Source organism: Anolis carolinensis, chromosome 1, assembly GCF_035594765.1.
Source record: "Anolis carolinensis isolate JA03-04 chromosome 1, rAnoCar3.1.pri, whole genome shotgun sequence".
Taxonomy (NCBI): Eukaryota; Metazoa; Chordata; class Lepidosauria; order Squamata; family Dactyloidae; genus Anolis; species Anolis carolinensis.
Genome location: NC_085841.1, coordinates 350,943,342 through 350,962,233, shown reverse-complemented (window position 1 = coordinate 350,962,233; position 18,892 = coordinate 350,943,342). Strand labels below are relative to the sequence as shown.

General features: G+C 39.0%; 1 protein-coding gene across 2 annotated transcripts in view; it reads right to left on the bottom strand.

The window, feature by feature from the left end:
- Nucleotides 1–8,684, bottom strand: part of klc1 (kinesin light chain 1) — a 63,121-nt gene extending 54,437 nt beyond the window's left edge. Inside the window, exon 1 of one of the 2 annotated variants that reach the window (XM_003214312.4) lies at nucleotides 8,526–8,684. The gene's annotated coding sequence lies outside the window, so the exon portion shown is untranslated. The remainder of the gene's footprint in view (nucleotides 1–8,525) is intronic. The other variant, XM_016990685.2, reaches the window with a different exon arrangement.
- Nucleotides 8,685–18,892: the final 10,208 nt, after the last annotated feature.

The window sequence follows — 18,892 nt, the reverse complement described above, 5'->3', positions numbered from 1 at the left end:
TATATTACACCAATATTAAAATCACTTTATTGGGTGTCAAATAGTTTCTGGACAACGTAAACAGCATTTGTTTTTATCTTTAAAGTCCAACATGATTTAGGTCAGGGTTACCTATGAGACTGCACCTTCTCATAAAATCTACCCCTTGCACACGGGTTCTCTGAGGGACATTTACTCGAGTCAACCAGAGAACTTTTTTTCAGCCATCCCTACACTGTGGAAGAATCTGCTAGAATAGGTTTGACAGTGAATGTCTAAATTTTAGAAAGCATTAAAGACCAGTCGTTATATGCAGATTTATAAAGATGATTTATTAAATTATGACTTTTAAAGTATGGACTGATTGTTTTAATATGTATTTTCCTTATGTTCTTTTAAGACAATATCCTATTAGCATTTTAAAGCAGGATGCTAGCTTTCCTATCGTGAGGCTGTCTCCTGCAGGATTCTGGGAAATGTAGTTTAGGGAAGCCAAGAATCTTTCTGGCTGAAAATTCCAAAGGCCTCATCTACAGGTGTCCAAAAGACCACTGATTTGTGGATGGGAATGAACATCTTCAACAACTGTGCACATTTAATCCTACTTTTACATGCAGCCTTCCTTTTCAAAATAAAGGTATAAACTGAGAGTGGACAAAGTGTAGCCTCCCCAATGCTACTTTCGCAGTATGCCCACTTTCACTTTCTTGTAAAAATGACCAAAAACTGGTTTTTTTTTTATTTCTAGAGGCTTTCAAGAGCAATGGTTTAGATTTAAATACGACACACTGATAGGTGTGCATGTGTGCATACATACCTAAGTAAAAAAAAATTACTTCCAATTTTGAAAACAACTCTGAACCAGGTCTACTGTGAAGCACGTTCCTAGATTGAAAAACTAAGGATATTTAAAGGATTAGTACTGTAGGTTTCAAAACTGCTTTGAAACATTTTAATTCTACATGTTAAACTGTTTTTAGTGTTGCTAACAGTTTGATTCCATTTTAATGCTGACATTTTTAACAATATAGTACCATAATTGCAATCTGCAATACAGATTTTGAATGGAGGGGAACTAAGAAACTAAGGAGAAGATAATGTAGAACTGGTCCCCAGCGCATTAAGGTGTCCACTGCAGTGTAAATGTCAAAGAAATGTAGTGAAACTGAAAATTAAACATCTCATATGTATCCCAGTGCAGTGTGTATGTTTTGACAGCATGCAAATTAGAATATTCAAGACTTCACTTCTACAGAAGTATCCCACAAGAAATCATAGAGATATAGTCATGACAGGTCAATACCAGTCTAGACAAGCTTTTTTTCTTTGCTCAGTGAGAAAGACATTTTTAGGTCAATGCCATTGAACAAAATATCTAGGCAGTAAAACAACATTTTTACAACTCTACGGAAATACTGACACTTTTTGGGAACTACCCTTAAGGCATCCTTAACCAAATCAAAATGAGTGATATATAAAACAAAAACAACTAAATGAAAACATGGATTTAATGTGTAGGTTTGTACATAGAGAATTGTTTTCATACTTTATTCTGTCTATAGGTAGAAGCATAATGAATATATAAAGTTCACTACACCTGATTAGTTAGTAAAATTGCAATGTCTTAAATGTAGAATCTGATTGGCACAAATATGTATTCCTCTTTATTCCAACACTGTACTACTTCTTTATGTCCCCTACTTTCTATCGAATATAGTCACCAAGCTAAAATAGACATTAATCAAATATGAATTTTTAAAAAGCCATACAACATACAACAACCCTATGAATCAATTGTTATATCCTAGATATATCACTACACAGACTAACTATAAAAATGAACTCAAATGCTTGTTAAGGATAGGAAAAGGCGACAGAAATAGAGTTAGGAGCCTGAATAACTGTTCAAATAACCTTTACCTAAGAATAATGAGAACTATTATAATAATCAATGGAAAGAAAAAGAAGAAAACCAAAACCTAGAACATAAGACCTTTAACATAAGATCCAAAAAAAATCAAAGGTATAAAAATGCTATATAATCAAAACGGAAACACAGCATGTGATCAGGACAGAATAGAAAAATGCTGGATGCAACATAATTTAAAAAACCTATATAAAAGAGAGGAAAAGACAACAGATTTCTTCAAGGAAGAACTATTTAACAATGCATCAACCATGTCAGAAAGTAAAGTGGAAGAGTCTCTCAAATCAATTAATAGAAACAAATCACTGGGAACATATGGCATACAACAGAGCTTTTTCAAGTTATAGAATATCTGCCAATAAAAATATAAAACAAAAACAATAGCACACAGGTGGAAAAAAATTCAATATACATTCCAATCCACCAAAAAGGGGACACCAAGGAACACCACTGCAGTCATAAATAAAAACAAAGTTAAATTTGCTTCTAATGCAGCAACACATGCAACTCTATGAATAGTCTGTCCACCTTAAAATTTGAATTCCACCAGGAGGGCACACTTCCATTTTGTGATATTCTAAAAACTGCAGTACAATTACCACTTTAAAGGGGAGGAATCACATAGTATTTTATTTCAGTAGCTCTTCCAGACAAACAGTGTCAATTCACATTGCCTCAGGTACTTCACTGGTGCTTCTGAGTCTTAAAATAATATATAAAAGCTATATTCACACATTAGCGGAGTTTCATATTGAGGAGTAAAAGCAAACACATATTCTAAGCTAACTGTGCCTCAGTGGCAGATCAGAAAGATGGGGACAGAAGAGCTGCACTAATCCTCATGTCCAAAGGGAATTTTGCCTGCAGTAAAAAAGAAGCCAGAGAACTGCATTAGAGGATAAATGGAATATCCCAAGGGCATCCAGCTGAGCAAAAAAAAACCCAACAAAAAACCAATAGATGAACCACAAAGGGAGAGAGGTAGATGAGGATTTTGCCAGCGCCTGATAGAAAATGCCTCAAACTATTCTGATTTTCACATTGTACACCACTTCATTCTTTTTAATGCTCAGATATTTTTCTATGTTCTTGTTAAATATTTATAGGCTTCCTTTGAGGTTAAAATGCACTTCCCAGTGACCTAGATTTCTCTTTTAACCTCCTTATTTTATATCATTTTTGCTTTTCATTATGCTTTAAGCTTAAATACCACAAAGAACAAAAAATTCACAATTGTGTTAAATTTTCTTATATTTTAACGCTATTGCGTGACATGCATTTTTAAACAAATTCATAATGATGTAGATCAATTCTTTTCATACCGAGAGAAACGTCAGAGAAACTGCTGTAACCCAATATAGAAATATTATTGTATCAATTACTTTGGAAAAAATTGACCATTGCAATGTTTGGGCTTCTAAGCAATTCTAATTGAGGTTATACTGTTACTATACAGGTCTAGGCTTCCTCAAATCTGAAATCATCTTTGTACTTTGTTTCCTGTTTTGCAATATGCCTGCTATATTACACAGTTGTTCTGGCTTACCAAATATTGTGGCTTTGCCTAATGGATCTGCTTTAACAACACTGTTGATGAATGATGGATTTGTTATGCCAAGATACATTTAACTTCTATGACTAATATCTTATGGTCCTTGTGCAAACAACTTCTGGTAGTTGGTAGAAAAATATATGATTCTCAAGTCAGATAAGTTAAGATTGTTTAAAAACCTCCAATGAAGGAGAATCCTTTGCAATAGTCTACCCAACTGTCAAAGTGTTCTTATTCACTTCTTCAATAACTATGTGGTTCGTCTATTTCGTATCGTTCAGTTTACAAGCACATACTGAATTCCATTTATAACTTATGCTTGTCTACATATAGTAATACCTCTCTAAGATAAATTGGTATTAGACTGCAGTCTTATTTGCTGGTTTTATTTCGTTTCACAACGATGTGGTGAATTGGAAGTACCATGCAAAAATGTTTAAGCAAGGATACAAAAATGCATAGATATTTCTACAAGTTTCTTTTTCATACTATTTGTGACATATTTTCTGTTAATAAATAAAAGATGGCTCAATATTTGTTCCAAATAAACTATTCCAGAAAGTCTTTTTTAAAATGTACACATAACATAGATAATTTCTATGTATGAAAAAATTAAAGCTCTCTAAACAGATTACTTGACTGAATTGAAACCCGTTATCAGTGTTTCTTGCTTATGTACACAAAACAAGTTGCAACCCTTGCTTCAATTCATTTCCATTCTCCAAAGCCTTATAGCAGTAAAAAGACTGAAAAAAAAGCGCCAATACTCAGCTGATGACCCTGCTGATACAGACACAAAATTGAGAAAGAACTGTCTCTGATCTTCCTTCCTTATATCAGGGGAAAGCAAAAACATAATACCCAAAGATATATATTCATGTTATAAATACAAACTATAAGGTAAATAGGGATGAGAACCATGCCATGATTTCTACAGATTTTCTTAGTGATGTGTGTTATCAAGATTAAAAAACAACAACAATGGCATTAAAAAGCCAGGAGTGAGAAGGCATAAGCAAAATAAGGAAGGAAAGGGGGTTGGGTGGATACTAGCAAAGCAGCACATCCTCTACACACAGAGATCCAATCGCTTCCTTTCCCGCATCCCTTCCCCTGAAGTCATGTTGTCCACTTTACTCATTCCAAATGATCAACGGTGGAATATCAACAGACTAATGAAACTAGCTATTTTCCCCAGGGACCAGCCTGGACTAACAGGAACCTGGCTCAGCCTTTTGTTCTGCATGAGTAATTGGTGATGAGAGGGGAAAAAAGAGAATCCATGGAGGGAAGACAGACACAGGCACACTTAAGACACAGCTGAAAACTCAGCTTCTTATTGACTGTTCTTCCACGTATCCAAGACTTCTTTCTCCTCTAACACCTGCTTTTCCTCCATTTTCTGGTATGCTCCACGTAACCCTCCCCAGAGTTACACCCTTTCTCCATCATGTATCCCTATGTTATCCACACTACAAAGGCCTTGCCTCATTTTGACAGTGAACTGCAGTATCTCACTTCTCCTCCTAAAAAGCACCACTTCCCCATATTCCTCAAAGACATCTCCCTCCACCCACACTCACATACTTTAAGAAAGGGGCTGTCAGCTTCTTATTGACCCTTCCTTCTCTAAACCTGACTTTCCTTCCTCTTCTGGGATGCTTTATCCAACCCTTTTGAGGGTTATACCCTGCACTTCTGCAGATTTTTAATGACAATAAAGAGCCCTTTTATAAGATTAAAATAAAGTAAAATAAATGGAAGCATCCAGGTACCCATGTGAGACACATGGAGCCTAGAATGAATAACAAATTTCCTTGAACTTATGTAGAACGCTGTGATTTATTTTTTTCCTATTACTGTTATTGCTGTGTGACTTCAAGTAGTTTGTGACCTATGCTGACCTTATCATAAGATTTACTTGGCTAAAATTCTTCAGAAAATTTACCATTGCCTTCCTCTGAGGTTGAGAGAATGCAGCTCAGCCAAGGCCACCCAGTGGGTTTCATGGTGGAGCAGGTATTTGAACCCTGGTTTCCAGAGTTGCAATCCACCCCTGAAACCACTACACCATGTTCGCTGATGTTATCATTATTACATGTTTGTTGCATTTTATACTATCTTGTTATATAGGACACACATTAAACATGGTTTTTTTTTCTTTTACACTGGTCTATGACAGCAATAAATTATTGATACACCCCTCTTCCTCCATTAACCACCCGCAATCCATCCACACACAGACACATTTACCCTGTTAAATGGCCCACCTTTTGAACTATTCCTATGGTGCATCCACATTGTCAAATTAACACTGTTTAACACCACCTTATCTGCCATTGAGTCAGACTGCAGGGGAAAAAAGTCAATTTCCATCTAAATATTAGGAAGAACCTCTTGATTGTTAGTATGAATAATAATAACAGTGGAATATGCTGCCTGGGAGTGTGGTGGGGTCTCCTTCTCTGGAGGTTTTAAAGCAGGAGCTGGGTGGCCATCTGTCAGGAGTGCTTTAATTAGGTATTCCTGCATGTCAGAATGGGGTTTGACTGGATGGCCATCAGGCTCCCTTCCAACACTGTGATTCTAAGTGTAGCACCCCCCTTCCACACAGCTATATAAAATCCACACTGAACTGGATTATATGGCTGTGTGGACCCAGATAACCCAGTTCAAAGCAAATGTTGTGGATTATCTGCCTCGATATCCTGGGTTATATAAAAAAGTGGCAGAAGACCTGTACGAACAAATTATAACACTAAAAGAAAAATTAATAGAGGAATTATTTCAAACATAGACATGGATATGGAAACTGAGAGGGAAGACAACAAGAGGGAAATAAGTAATATAGCTATACAGTATATATATATAATGTACTAAGGGAAGTATATGAAAGAAAGTGTTACAAAAATGCACAACTTTCATGCTTTTTACCAGGGTTATAGGACAGGTGTTGGCATGGTTGTAAACAAAGAGGCATGTATGAGGCATGTTGAAAACTTGGCTTTGTATACAGGCTTTTGACAATGGCAAAATGTAAGAATACCCAATAATCATCAATCGGATTTTATGGCTTATTTTACCACAACAATGGCTGGGATTTTTTAATGTTATTCTAAGTGATTCTGGGAGAGAAGAGCGGTATATAAATTAAATAAATAAATAACTATAATTAATCTGGATGCTCTATAGGATTGGCTAGTTTTAAATGGCATCATATATTGCTTTAATAGGGTTTTATCATGTTTTAAAATTGTTTGTGTTTCTATTGTTGTGCTATTTTGCTTTTATGTGAGCACTTTCTGTATATATCACTTATTGTATCTGTTGTTCGGTTGTAAGCTGCCCTGAGTCCCTCCAGGAAGGTGAGATGGGGTATAAATAAAGATTATTTATTATAATTATTATAATTATAATTATAATTATGGTTGGTGTTTTACATTTTTTTGTTTTATTTTAATTTGATTTATTATATACTGTGTCTATATTATCTAATATTTTTATTTCATGGTTGAGTCCCTTTTTGAAAGATGGGGTGGGGTATAAAGTTGTTTATTATTATTACTATTATTAGGGAATGTGATAAAGTTCAGGCATACTGGAAAATAATGATTGAAAGAGAAATTAATAGAATCCTCATAATTTTGTATTATTGCTAATAATTTTGTATTATTAATTGTTGTAAGCCGCCCTGAGTCCCTTTGGGGAGAAGGGGCGGGGCATAAATAAAAAAACTTATTATTACATTATTATTAAATCTTCAAATAATAATATCCAATAGGAATGTATTACATGCAAGGATACCAGGAGTGTAAAATGTGCAAAAGGATAGGGTGGTTGACAAATGAATAGCATGTGCTCAAATTGTTTTAGTGAGTCGTTGGAGAGATAAAACAAAGTGGGCTCTGATAAACTGATATAATTAGAATCATAGAATCATAGAATAGTAGAGTTGGAAGAGACCCAATGGGCCATCCAGTCCAACCCCCTGCCAAGTAGCAGGAAATCGCGTTCAAAGCACCCCCGACAGATGGCCATCCAGCCTCTGCTTAAAAGCCTCCAAAGAAGGAGCCTCCACCACAGTCCGGGGGAGCGAGTTCCACTGCCGAACAGCTCTCACAGTCAGGAAGTTCTTCCTCATGTTCAGGTGGAATCTACTTTCCTGTAGTTTGAAGCCATTGTTCTGCGTCCTAGTCTGCAGGGCAGCAGAAAACAAGCTTGCTCCCTCCTCCTCCCTATGACTTCCCTTCATGTTTTTGTACATGGCTATCATGTCTCCTCTCAGCCTTCTCTTCTGCAGGCTAGACATGCCCAGTTCTTTAAACCGCTCCTCATAGGGCTTGTTCTCCAGACCTTATACAATTAGTATGTTAAACGCGGAAATAACAAATTGCATATTGAACAATATAGATAAAATTGAAAATGTTACAATAATTAAGAGCATGCGGGGTTAGGAATTATTCCCAGTTAGGAATTATTTAGAGACTGTATTAAGATGCGGAAAAATTGAGATTAAGACTGATATTTCAAGGGTAACTTCTGTAGTTTATGGTACCATGAGGGAAAGGGCGGAGGGTGGGAGCAGGGTAGAGAAAGTAAATTAAAAATGACATACAGTAATCCAAAAAACTTGGAACTATATATATATATATATATATATATATATATATATATTCTAGGATATATGCAGGCATGGGCAAACTTGGGCCCTCCAGGTGTTTTGGACTTCAACTCCCACAATTCCTAACAGCCTACCGGCTGTTAGGAATTGTGGGAGTTGAAGTCCAAAACACCTGGAGGGCCCAAGTTTGCCCATGCCTGATCCTATGCCTGTGCAGAAGGGCCCTAGATGCAAATACACTTTCCCACCAGTGACACCTCTCTAACTCCAATTCCCGCACTGGCCTCTGGGTGGCGCCCTCGCACAACAGCCTCCGTCGGGGAGAAAAAAGAAGCCGGTATTCCTGACAACGGGAAAGCGAGCAGGCCTGGCTTTTGTGAGGGATGGAGGGCTGAATTGCGGTTCCCTACGAGGGGAAAGCGGCTGAGGCCTGTGCCATGACTCACCCCAGCCGGCTGTCAATCGGGCGGGACCCCCCAAAGCCGCCGCCGCCGCCACAGCTGCCGCTCCTTCCCGGCTTCAGCTCCCAAGCCTGACTGAGCAGCCCGTGGCTCCGCCCCCTCTCCTCACCGAAAATGGCGGCCCCTCCCAGCCCACAATGCACCGCGCGCTGGCCAAAGCCATGACGTCAACTGCTCTCTCTCGCCCCCTCGATGTAGTAAGGGAAGGCAGCTGAGTGGCAACGCGCATGCGCCAACACTGATTGTAATTCAAAACTGATATTGTGGGATTTTCTGCCCTGATTGATATTCAGGGTTATGTGGCTGTGTGGAAGGGCCCTCTATTACATATACACACATTGACATATATATATATGCATACCAGCATCACCCAGATATCCATTTCCCTTTGTGGCCTCTTCCACACAGCTGTATAAAAGCCACTGAACTGGAATGTATGGCAGTGTGGACTCAGGGCCCTTCCATACAGCCATATCACCTTAAAAACTGTGGCATAGACCCTGAGAACTGGGAAGCCCTGGCCCTTGCGCGCTCTAATTGGAGGTCAGCTGTGACCAGCAGTGCTGCGGAGTTTAAAGAGGCACGAATGGAGGGCTTAAGGGAGAAACGTGCCAAGAGAAAGGCCCGTCAAGCCATCCCTGACCGAGACCACCTTCCACCTGGAAACCGATGTCCTCACTGCGGGAGAACATGCAGATCAAGAATAATAATAATAATAACTTTATTTTTATACCCCGCCCCATCTCCCCGAAGGGACTCGGGGCGGCTTACATGGGGCCTGGCCCGATAAAACAAACAAATAACAGTAACAAAGAATAGGTCTCTTCAGCCATCTACGGACACACACCCAAGACACCAGGAATGGAAGACAATCATCATAGAATCATAGAATAGTAGAGTTGGGAGAGACCTCATGGGCCATCCAGTCCAACCCCCTGCCAAGAAGGAAATTGTATTCAATCGTCCTCGAACTACGAGGGATCGCCTAAGTAAGTAAGTAAAGTATCACCCAGAATATCAGATAAATCCACAATGTCAGGGGAAAACCTTTACTTTTACCTTATTTGGCAGATATTGTGGGATTTTCTACCTTGATGTTCTGGGTTATATGACTGTGTGGAAGGGCCCGGAAAAAACTGGAGAGGATGTGAGACAGAAGTTACATCTGCACTGTAGAATTAATGCAGTTTTATACCTCTTGCGAAGTGTGTTAAAGCTCTGAGCTGCTGAACTTGCAGACCGAAAGGTCCCAGGTTTAAACCCCGGGAGCGGCGGGAGCGCCCACTGTTAGCTCCAGCTCCTGCCAACCTAGGAGTTCGAAAACATGCCAATGTGAGTAGATCAATAGGTGGGAAGGTAACGGCGCTCCATGCAGTCATGCCGGCCACATGACTTTGGAGGTGTCTACGGAAAACGCCGGCTCTTCGGCTTAGAAATGGAGATGAGCACCAACCCCCAGAGTCAGACATGACTGGACTTAACATCAGGGGAAACCTTTACCTTTACTATACCTCTTTAACTGCTAAGCTAAAGAATTGTAGTTTCGCAAGATCTTTAGCCCTCTCTGCCAAAAAATGCTGGTGTCTAGTGAACTAGAACTCCCATGATTACATAACATTGAACCATGGTAGTTCAAGTGGCGTCAAACCACATTAATTCTACAGTGTAGATGCAACCAGAGAGAATGACCTTTTTTCAGTTATAAAACATTTATCTCATTTGATCTCTATTCTGCCTTTCTCCCAAAAACATGTGGCAAAGATAGTGTGGCTCCAACTGCCACACTATTATTATATGGTCACTCAGTGTAGCCCCATACAATGCATATTGAGCTGTACTGAATTGCATTATATGGATCTACTGACCATATAATATTATTCGAACTGCATTATATGACAGTATAGATCCAGATTGTTCTAAGTCCTCTATAGTGACATCATATGTGGTAACGTCCAGCAGAGGCTGTTCATTTCAATAGGGTTATTGGGCCAGGCCTTAGCACAGCAGGTTAAACCACCAGCTGCAATCGATCTTGTCAGTCAAAAGGTTGATAGTCCGAAGCCCGGGTCAGGGTGAGCTCCTGACTTTTAGCCCAGTCAACCTAGTGCTCTGAAAGCACAATGTGGGTAGATAAATAGGGACTGCTTTTTAAAAAAAGCAGGAAGGTAACCATAAGGAAATGCCAGGAAAATGCCAGCAATTTTATGAAAAGGAGGAAACTACAAACAAAGCTCTTTGGCAGGAAGATGGAACGACAGCACCCCCACCCCCGGTGGCCAGAACCAAGGACAAGCGTCCAAGAAGCCGAAGATGGGAAAAGCCTATATACCTCTATCTGTGTTCAATTGTCTGTCTTGTCTATGTATAAACGGCATTGAATGTTTGCCACATATGTATGTTCTGTGATCTGTCCTGAGTTCCCTTCGGGGTGAGAAGGGCGGAATATAAATACTGCAAATAACAAATAAATAAATAAATAAATAAAATCATCTAAGGAAGCCGTTCTCAAACTGTGTTCCACAGAACCCGAGTAAAGGTAAAGGTTTCCCCTGACATTGTCTAGTCGTGTCCGACTCTGGGGGTTGGTGCTCATCTCCATTTCTAAGCTGAAGAGCTGCCGTTGTCCGTAGACATCTCCAAGGTCATGTGGCCAGCATGACTGCATGGAGTGCCATTGCCTTCCTGCTGGAGCGGTAACTATTGATCTACTCACATTTGCATGTTTTTGAACTGCTAGTTTGGCAGAAGCTAGGACTAACAGCGGGCGCTCACCCCGTTCCCCGAAATTGAACCGCCGACATTTCAGTCAGCAAGTTCAACAGCTCAGCAATTTAACCCGCTGCACCACTGGGAGCTCCACAGAATCCTAGGGTTACACAAAAGGTCTCCACAAAAAATCTTTGAATTTTTAAAATGTCCATGCCAGAATATAATCTTATTGAAATTCAATGTACATCTGCTTTAAAAATGAAATTTGATTCTGTGCCACTGAATGACTTTTGCTTAAGAGTGATAGACTTATAGCTGTCCAGAATGGCTATCCAAGCAATGCTTTTCTTTGTGTTCACCTATTGCTGCGGATCCAGCTTTTCAGCTTCTGCTTACACCAAAAACAATTTTAATTGGATGCCAGCCCAAATCTATGTATTCAGTTGTCAGGCATAAAGCCCAACTTCAAAACTATTTTAAGTACAAAAATTAAACAATTCATCACTTTAGGTGTGAATCCAATATTTTCCTGTACCAAAATAAATGTTTGTTGTTATATACAACATTTTCCTATACCAAAAAAAGTTTGTGGTTATATTTAAAATATTTTCTCTTTATATCCAAACTTATTACATTATACAAAACATTTAGGCCCCTTCTACACTGCCATTTAAAATCCAAATTATCTGAACTGGATTATATGGCAGTGTAGAGTCATATAATTAAGTTCAAAGCAGATAATGTGGATTATCTCCTTTGATAATCTGGATTTTATGGCAGTGTAGAAGGGGCCTAACTGCATTGAACCAGATTATGTGACTCTATACCAGTGGTTCTCAACCTTTGGTCCTCCAGCTGTTTTGGACTTCAGCTCCCACAATTACTAACAGCAGGTAAGATGGTTGGGATTTCTGGGAGTTGAAGTCCAAACACCTGGAGGACCAAAGATTGGAAACCACTACTTCTACACTGACCATATAATCCAGTTTCATCTGCATTATAATGCCAGTGTGGACAGGGACCTAAGAGAACAGGATAGAGAAGTAAAAATGTGTGCATGGTGTTATTTGCTTGGTCCTTCATCTTTTTCTTTATAGAATTCCTTGTTAAGAATTCTACATTTCAGACTACATTTCAGAGAAACTCAAAGTGCCACCATAAATCATTGCTGTCAGCATTAGGTCATAACAGGCAGGCAGCTTGGGTGTCATAACTGCTGTAATCTAGCAGGAATCATAGAAGCCAGCCTTGAAAGACCTGTTATATTAGCAACTTGTGGTCTGCAATTCATGATTTAAATACCATCAGACTCATCCTATTTCCCCGGGCTGGTGTGGTGAGGACTGAAAATGTAATACTGGAAAATTGCCAGGACTTGCAAGGAGTAAATGTCAGTTTCCTTAAAGGGGAGCCAGATGAGCTGTAAGGTGAGCCCTTTTCTTTGGATTTAGCATTGGGAAGGAAGTAGTCATTTGCAATTTGATGAAATTTCTGGAGACAATCTGGGAGAGCTAAGAATATCTCTGCTTGCATGAGCCTTGTAGGGTTGAATATGAATAAATCTGGGTAAAGCTGAATTTACCCAAATGTCTTTGGGTGCCATTGTAGAACTATGGATACAGTGGTTGCAATGGGGTTACATTCCAAGACTCCCTGTGGATACTTGAAATCAATAACAAACCCTATATTTTGGCTATAATTGAGCCAGAATCATACCATAAAATAACACTGGATGATCTAGAAAAGCCCGCAAATGCTTCCAGGAAGGAATATTTTTGGAGCATTGGTAAGTGAAAGTGTAGCTATCGAGTGTGCAGACATGGAAGCCATACCATATTTTAGAATCATAGAGTTGGAAGAGACCTCAAGGGTCATGGAGTCCTACCCCCTTTCATGTAGGAACACCCACTCAAAGCACTCCTAAACAGCCACTATTAAAGAAACCTCAAAAAGTAGGCGACTCCACCATACTTCAAAGCAGCATATTCCATTTTGGAATACGCTTACTGTCAAGATGTTTTCCCTAATATTCAAGTTAATATTTCTTTTTCCTGCACTAAGAGTATGTGAAATCTGTTTAAATACAATAATAAATCTATATCTTACGACTGCAATCCTATACCTACTTATTTTGGAGAAAGTCTTATTGTCAAATTTATGAATTGCAACTTAAAAGTTAGAGTCTTGCAATAAGAATGTACAATGTTCCCTCACTACTTCGCGGTTCACTTTTTGTAGATTCGCTGTTTTGCGGTTTTTCAATAAACTCTAAAAGACTATTATAAATCATAAAAATTACAATTTACAGCCTAAGGAAGGGAGGAAGGAGAAGCCAAAGGGAGAGAAAAGGAGCCCAAGAGGCAACGGAAGGAGAAGGAGGCAATTTATCAACACACGATTGGTTGATAAAGACTTTAAATAGTGTATAACTACTGTAATAATGTATAAATATTAAAATAAATATAGTGTCCCTACTTTGTGGATTTTCACTTATTGCGGGTTTTCACTTATTGCTGGAACCTAACCCCAATGATAAGTGAGGGAACATTGTAGTGCTTAAGCTAGGACCACGGATAAGAGGATCCATGCCTGGTGAGCATATGCTAAATTGAGTGGGCCAGGATAGACAAACAACTCACCAGATTGAAGAAGAGCCACAGAGGCTTAATTCAATTTGGCCAAAAGGGATGTCACTACAAGCAGGATGCTTCAAAAGTACAAGCATAAACATACAGAGGAAACAAGACGTCTTATACAGTTTGACAGCTATTCAAACCTCTGGCTCCCTCTCCTGATTGATCAAAAAAGAGTCCGGTCAGAATCTGCGCCCTAACTGGCTGGAAGCTCTGCTGACGTTGCCACTCCCAGGTGGGATTCCTTTTGTTGGGAAAATCATGGCTGGGGATTGGCCAGGCGAGGGACCAATCACGCCCCTCAGGAGGAGGCATAATCCAGGGAAACAATGTCAGTTAAGTGTTACTGAGCTCTTGATTAGCTCAACTGTTGAGTTCTGTATTGAACAAAGATAGGAACTTCTGAAAACAAAGGAGCACGGCTTCTTGAACAAAAGGTGACGATCTTGGCAATCAAGAGTTGGCTTTCAGTAAAGAGGTTTAACAAATGCACAAACTCTAAGTTTCTGTTTCCATGGACAGCTATCTCTCAGCTTCAGTGGACCATATAACTACCGTGTTTCCCCGAAAATAAGACAGTGTCTTATATTAATTTTTGCTCCCAAAGATGTGCTAAGTCTTATTTTCAAGGGATGTCTTATTTTTCCATGGAGACGAATTCACATTTATTGTTGAATTAAAAAATGAACATTTATTATATACTGTACAGTAGTTGTCATCACAAACCAGCATAACCAGACAAACTGTGAATGCTATCAAGAATTTCTTGTTACTACCATTATTTCCATGTACAACTGGTACGTACATTTACCAATCCTGTATGCTCTGGTGTTCTGTTTGGCAGACGCTGGGCATGCTTCCAAACAAAAACTTTGCTAGGTCTTACTTTTGGGGGAGGCCTTATATTTAGCAATTCAGCAAAACCTCTACTAGGTCTTATTTTTCGGGGATGTCTTATTTTCGGGGAAACAGGGTATATAAACAGTTATGAATTTATCTGGGCTGACATGGGAAGTCATCTATCATTGCATACACATAGACAGTGAATGTGATGATTACCTGGCTTGTGAAATAGACAGAAGGTTTTAACAAGTCCTCCTTGATAATCTCACGGGATTATCTTGGCATGGTTCCGAAGAATTGACTATCTCTAGGCTACATCTTGATACATTTTATAAGCACTTTTATAGTATACTATATAGATAGATAGATAGAGTAGCCAGAAAGACACAAGTTACATAGAAAGTCAAGAAAAGTAGATAAAATTTATTGAAGGATTAGGAACGATAAAGTCTTGGGAGAGGGGTGAAGCTGCTGCTGGTCCACTCCTGGTCTTCCGATGCCTCAAATGTGTTGAGGTATAGAAAAAGTTTTTTAAAGGGGGGGGGGTCATATATTTATTATGGACCCCTTATTCTTGTTCTTATTCTTATTACATTTATTTATACCCCGCTTTATTTCTCCAAAGGGGACTCAAAATGGCTTGTTGAATTTGGCGAACTAGAAATCTTCTAAGGGGGGGAGGGGCTGGTATCGTGGATCAACAACAAGAACAACAATATAATAAATATCACTATGGACACATTTATTCCTAATTGCCTTCTTAAATTAGCCATGCATATAAATGAGTTACATTTGCATTTTTTCAACTTTCATCAGACAGAGCTTTAACTTCTTATCTCTCCACTGAGTGACAATCATACCCAGTGTGGCATAAGCATACCCACCACCAATTTTGGGATGTAGAATTAATGTAATTTGACACCAGTTTTACCCATGGCCCAATGATATGGAATAACGGGAATTGTAATTTTACAGGGACTTTAGCCTTTCTGTTGAAGTGTGCTTATGTCACATCAAACTACAACTTCCAGGATTCCAAAGCATTGAGTTATGGCTGTTAAAATGGTCTCAAACTGCATTTATTTGACAGTGTAGTTACACACTTGGTTTGAAAGGGGTGGCCCTGATTAATTCTCTGTTATTCCACATTCACAGCTGCTCTGAAAATGTCCCACTCTTTCCATCCTACTAGTTTCCCCTTCATTGTCTGCTTTCTTCAAGTACTGTAAACTGAGTTCAAAGTGCAAATGTATTTTGTATTCAGGAGGGAGAACAAAGGAAGAGTGAAGTCTTGTCCTTTTCGGTAGCTCAGGCAAAAGCAAACTGCTGCAGAATTTCCTAGGTTTGTAACAGAACATCCTGTGCTGTGAAAATCCAAATTGCTTCTTGAGGGAAGCAAAAGGGATAAAAAGCAGAAGGCAAACGCCCTGTAGTTAAGTGAGACTTTCCTTCAGATGTGCTTTGAAGTATAACACCTCTGGAACTGTGCCCCGGGTGCTCTCAGTCTTTCTTTTTTTGAAGAACGTGGACCCCCCCCCCCCCCGTTCCTTAAAACAGGAATAATATTGCAGAGAAACATTACCGATTTGATTTTTCATTCTAATCTGTCAATTCTGATTTTAGTTAATTTCTGAGAATTGCATAAAACATATAGTGTAAGGCCTAGTTTTACTGTTTTCATCCTCCCCTACCTTGTCATTTACTGATCTGTATGTGTCAGGACTCCATAGCACCACAGGCACTGAAATTGGGATTGATTTTACAGTCGATTTATTTTTAGAGGGTTTTCCCCCCTCCAGGGCAATGTACCATCTAAATTAACAATGCAATTGAACATATATTTATTAAGATGTAAGGACTAATTAAATTACTGGCACTTACGCATAGGTAAATGTGTCCATGATTGCAGTTTGAGATATTATGCATGTATTTCTTTAAGATAACTATTTTTCCATATATATCTTTCTTATATAGTGCATGTGTGGGCAAGTTAGTTTTCCCCATTCCTCTGTCTCATTTTTGTTTTAAGAACAATCCCATGAACTAATTAGGTTGAGAAGCTATGATTGGCTGAAATTGGCATAATAATAATAATAACAATAATAACAACAACAGCAATTATCATTATCATCATCATCATCATCATCATCATCATAATCTCTCATGGCTCAAGGTAAGGTATAACACAGCCCAAAAATATATACCAAATTGAATAGTACAAAGATGAAAACATAATAACAATAGAATGGAAATTTAAAATTTGCAGTTCCAAATTGACTGGGTGGGCTTGCCGGAAGACATGGGATTTTACTTGCATCTTAAATTTTGACAGCTCATTTAGATGTCAGATCTCTTTGTTCTAAGTATTATGTTATGTGGAAGCTGGGATTTGGCTTGATCTGCAATGTCTGTAAGGCATTGGAAGTGAGTATGAATTGAGAGTTCATACAATATATCTGAGAAAACCTGATTTAACATGATTATACAGTATGTCTTCCAATGCATGCTGTGTATGTGCCTGCACATCCACAAAGTATTGTTTTTTATTTTTTTATTTATTTATGTCATTGTTGTTGTTTTTTCCAGGAAGGCCTCAAATCAATACATACAATCCAGGGTTTCTCTGCCTTATGTTTTCTTCCTCATTAATAACATTTGCCCTCTTAAGTGATGCTACTTTGCTACATATGTCCTGGGTTTCATCTGTGAGATAATGGACTAATCCTCAGTGGTATCTTGTCTGGTGCAACACCAGGACCAGTTTTAGTCATTAGTCAATAAATCCTGTCTGTATCTGTGAGTGGTTCTTTGGAGAGTCATGTCATTAGCATGGGATCCATGCAGCTATAATTTGAGAATAGACCTATTAGTTTGGGTAGGTCAAGAAGACAGTGCCATGAAGAAGAACCTAGTGCCTCTAAAGTTAACTATTTTCACATTCAGAGGTTTTTACAGAAGCTATTCAACAAGGCTGAAACAGTCACATCTCTTCAGATGCGATATTAAGATAGCATTTGGAACAAGTCCAGATACCACCTTGTAGCTGACTGATAATGGGGTATTTTTAGTCCCATTCTTCTAGGCATTTAGATGGCAACCTTTCATTTTTCACATTAAAAATATAAGAGGGAAGGAGCTATCTTTAGAGCAGGATTTTTAGCTTTCTGTATTTAACATACTTTTGACCTTGTTTTTAAGTGTTTTAAAAATTTACTTCTAGCTGTCCATCACCCTAATTGGCATTTGGAGTCCAGATCAGATATGAAAAAAGACTTTTAAGGAAGAATCCATTCTGTCTTCCAAGCAGGAAACAGAATGAAACTGGTGACTTAGAGCAGGTCAGTACTGGCTAGTTAAATTATACTGGCTGGAGCAAAAATGCCCAAAGGTGGTCATATACACCCTGCTGAACTGATTGTGGTGCCAAATTGGCACTCACATGGTCCAGCCAAGCCACAACTACATTGGCTCCTCTGAATGGTCACCTAACCCTCTGTGCCATTACCACCACTCACAGCCAGTCACAGAGTTCCTTTTGAACTTCGACTGTCACAGGAGCACTCAAATAATCAGGGAGAAGGAGAGAGCTCATCTCCTAACTTTCTTCCTGGTAGTGCAGGCACAATCCACCTGCTTTTTCCTACAATTGTTTTGGTTTCACAGTTAAGGAGGATCTGACCTTGGGCACCCATATGCCAGCATTGGTTAAGAAGTCCCAGCAGAGACTGTACTACCAGAGACTTCTAAGAAACCAACAACTGAATGAAAACTTCTGGTGACTTTCTACTGCTGTGCTAACCTACTGTATCTGCATGTGGTTTTGTAAATGCACAGTGGCAGATAGGAAGGCGCTCCAAAATGTCACCACTACCACACAGAGAATCATTGGTTGTCCTCTCCCCTGTTTGGAAGAACTTTATAAGTTCCTCAGCCTTAAGAAAGCTTGGAGCATTCTTAAGGATCCATCTCATCCGGCATATTCTTTTTTAAAATTATTACCATCTGGCAGACGGTACTGGGTGACAAAGAGAAGGACAAACAGACTGAGGGATCGCTTTTATCTCAGAGCTGTAACTATATTGAACTTCATGGTTTCACATTGATGTGGCATTGGGAGCTGTGCGGTGATGGTTAGAGTATGGAGGGATGGATGTGTTGTTTTTGGGA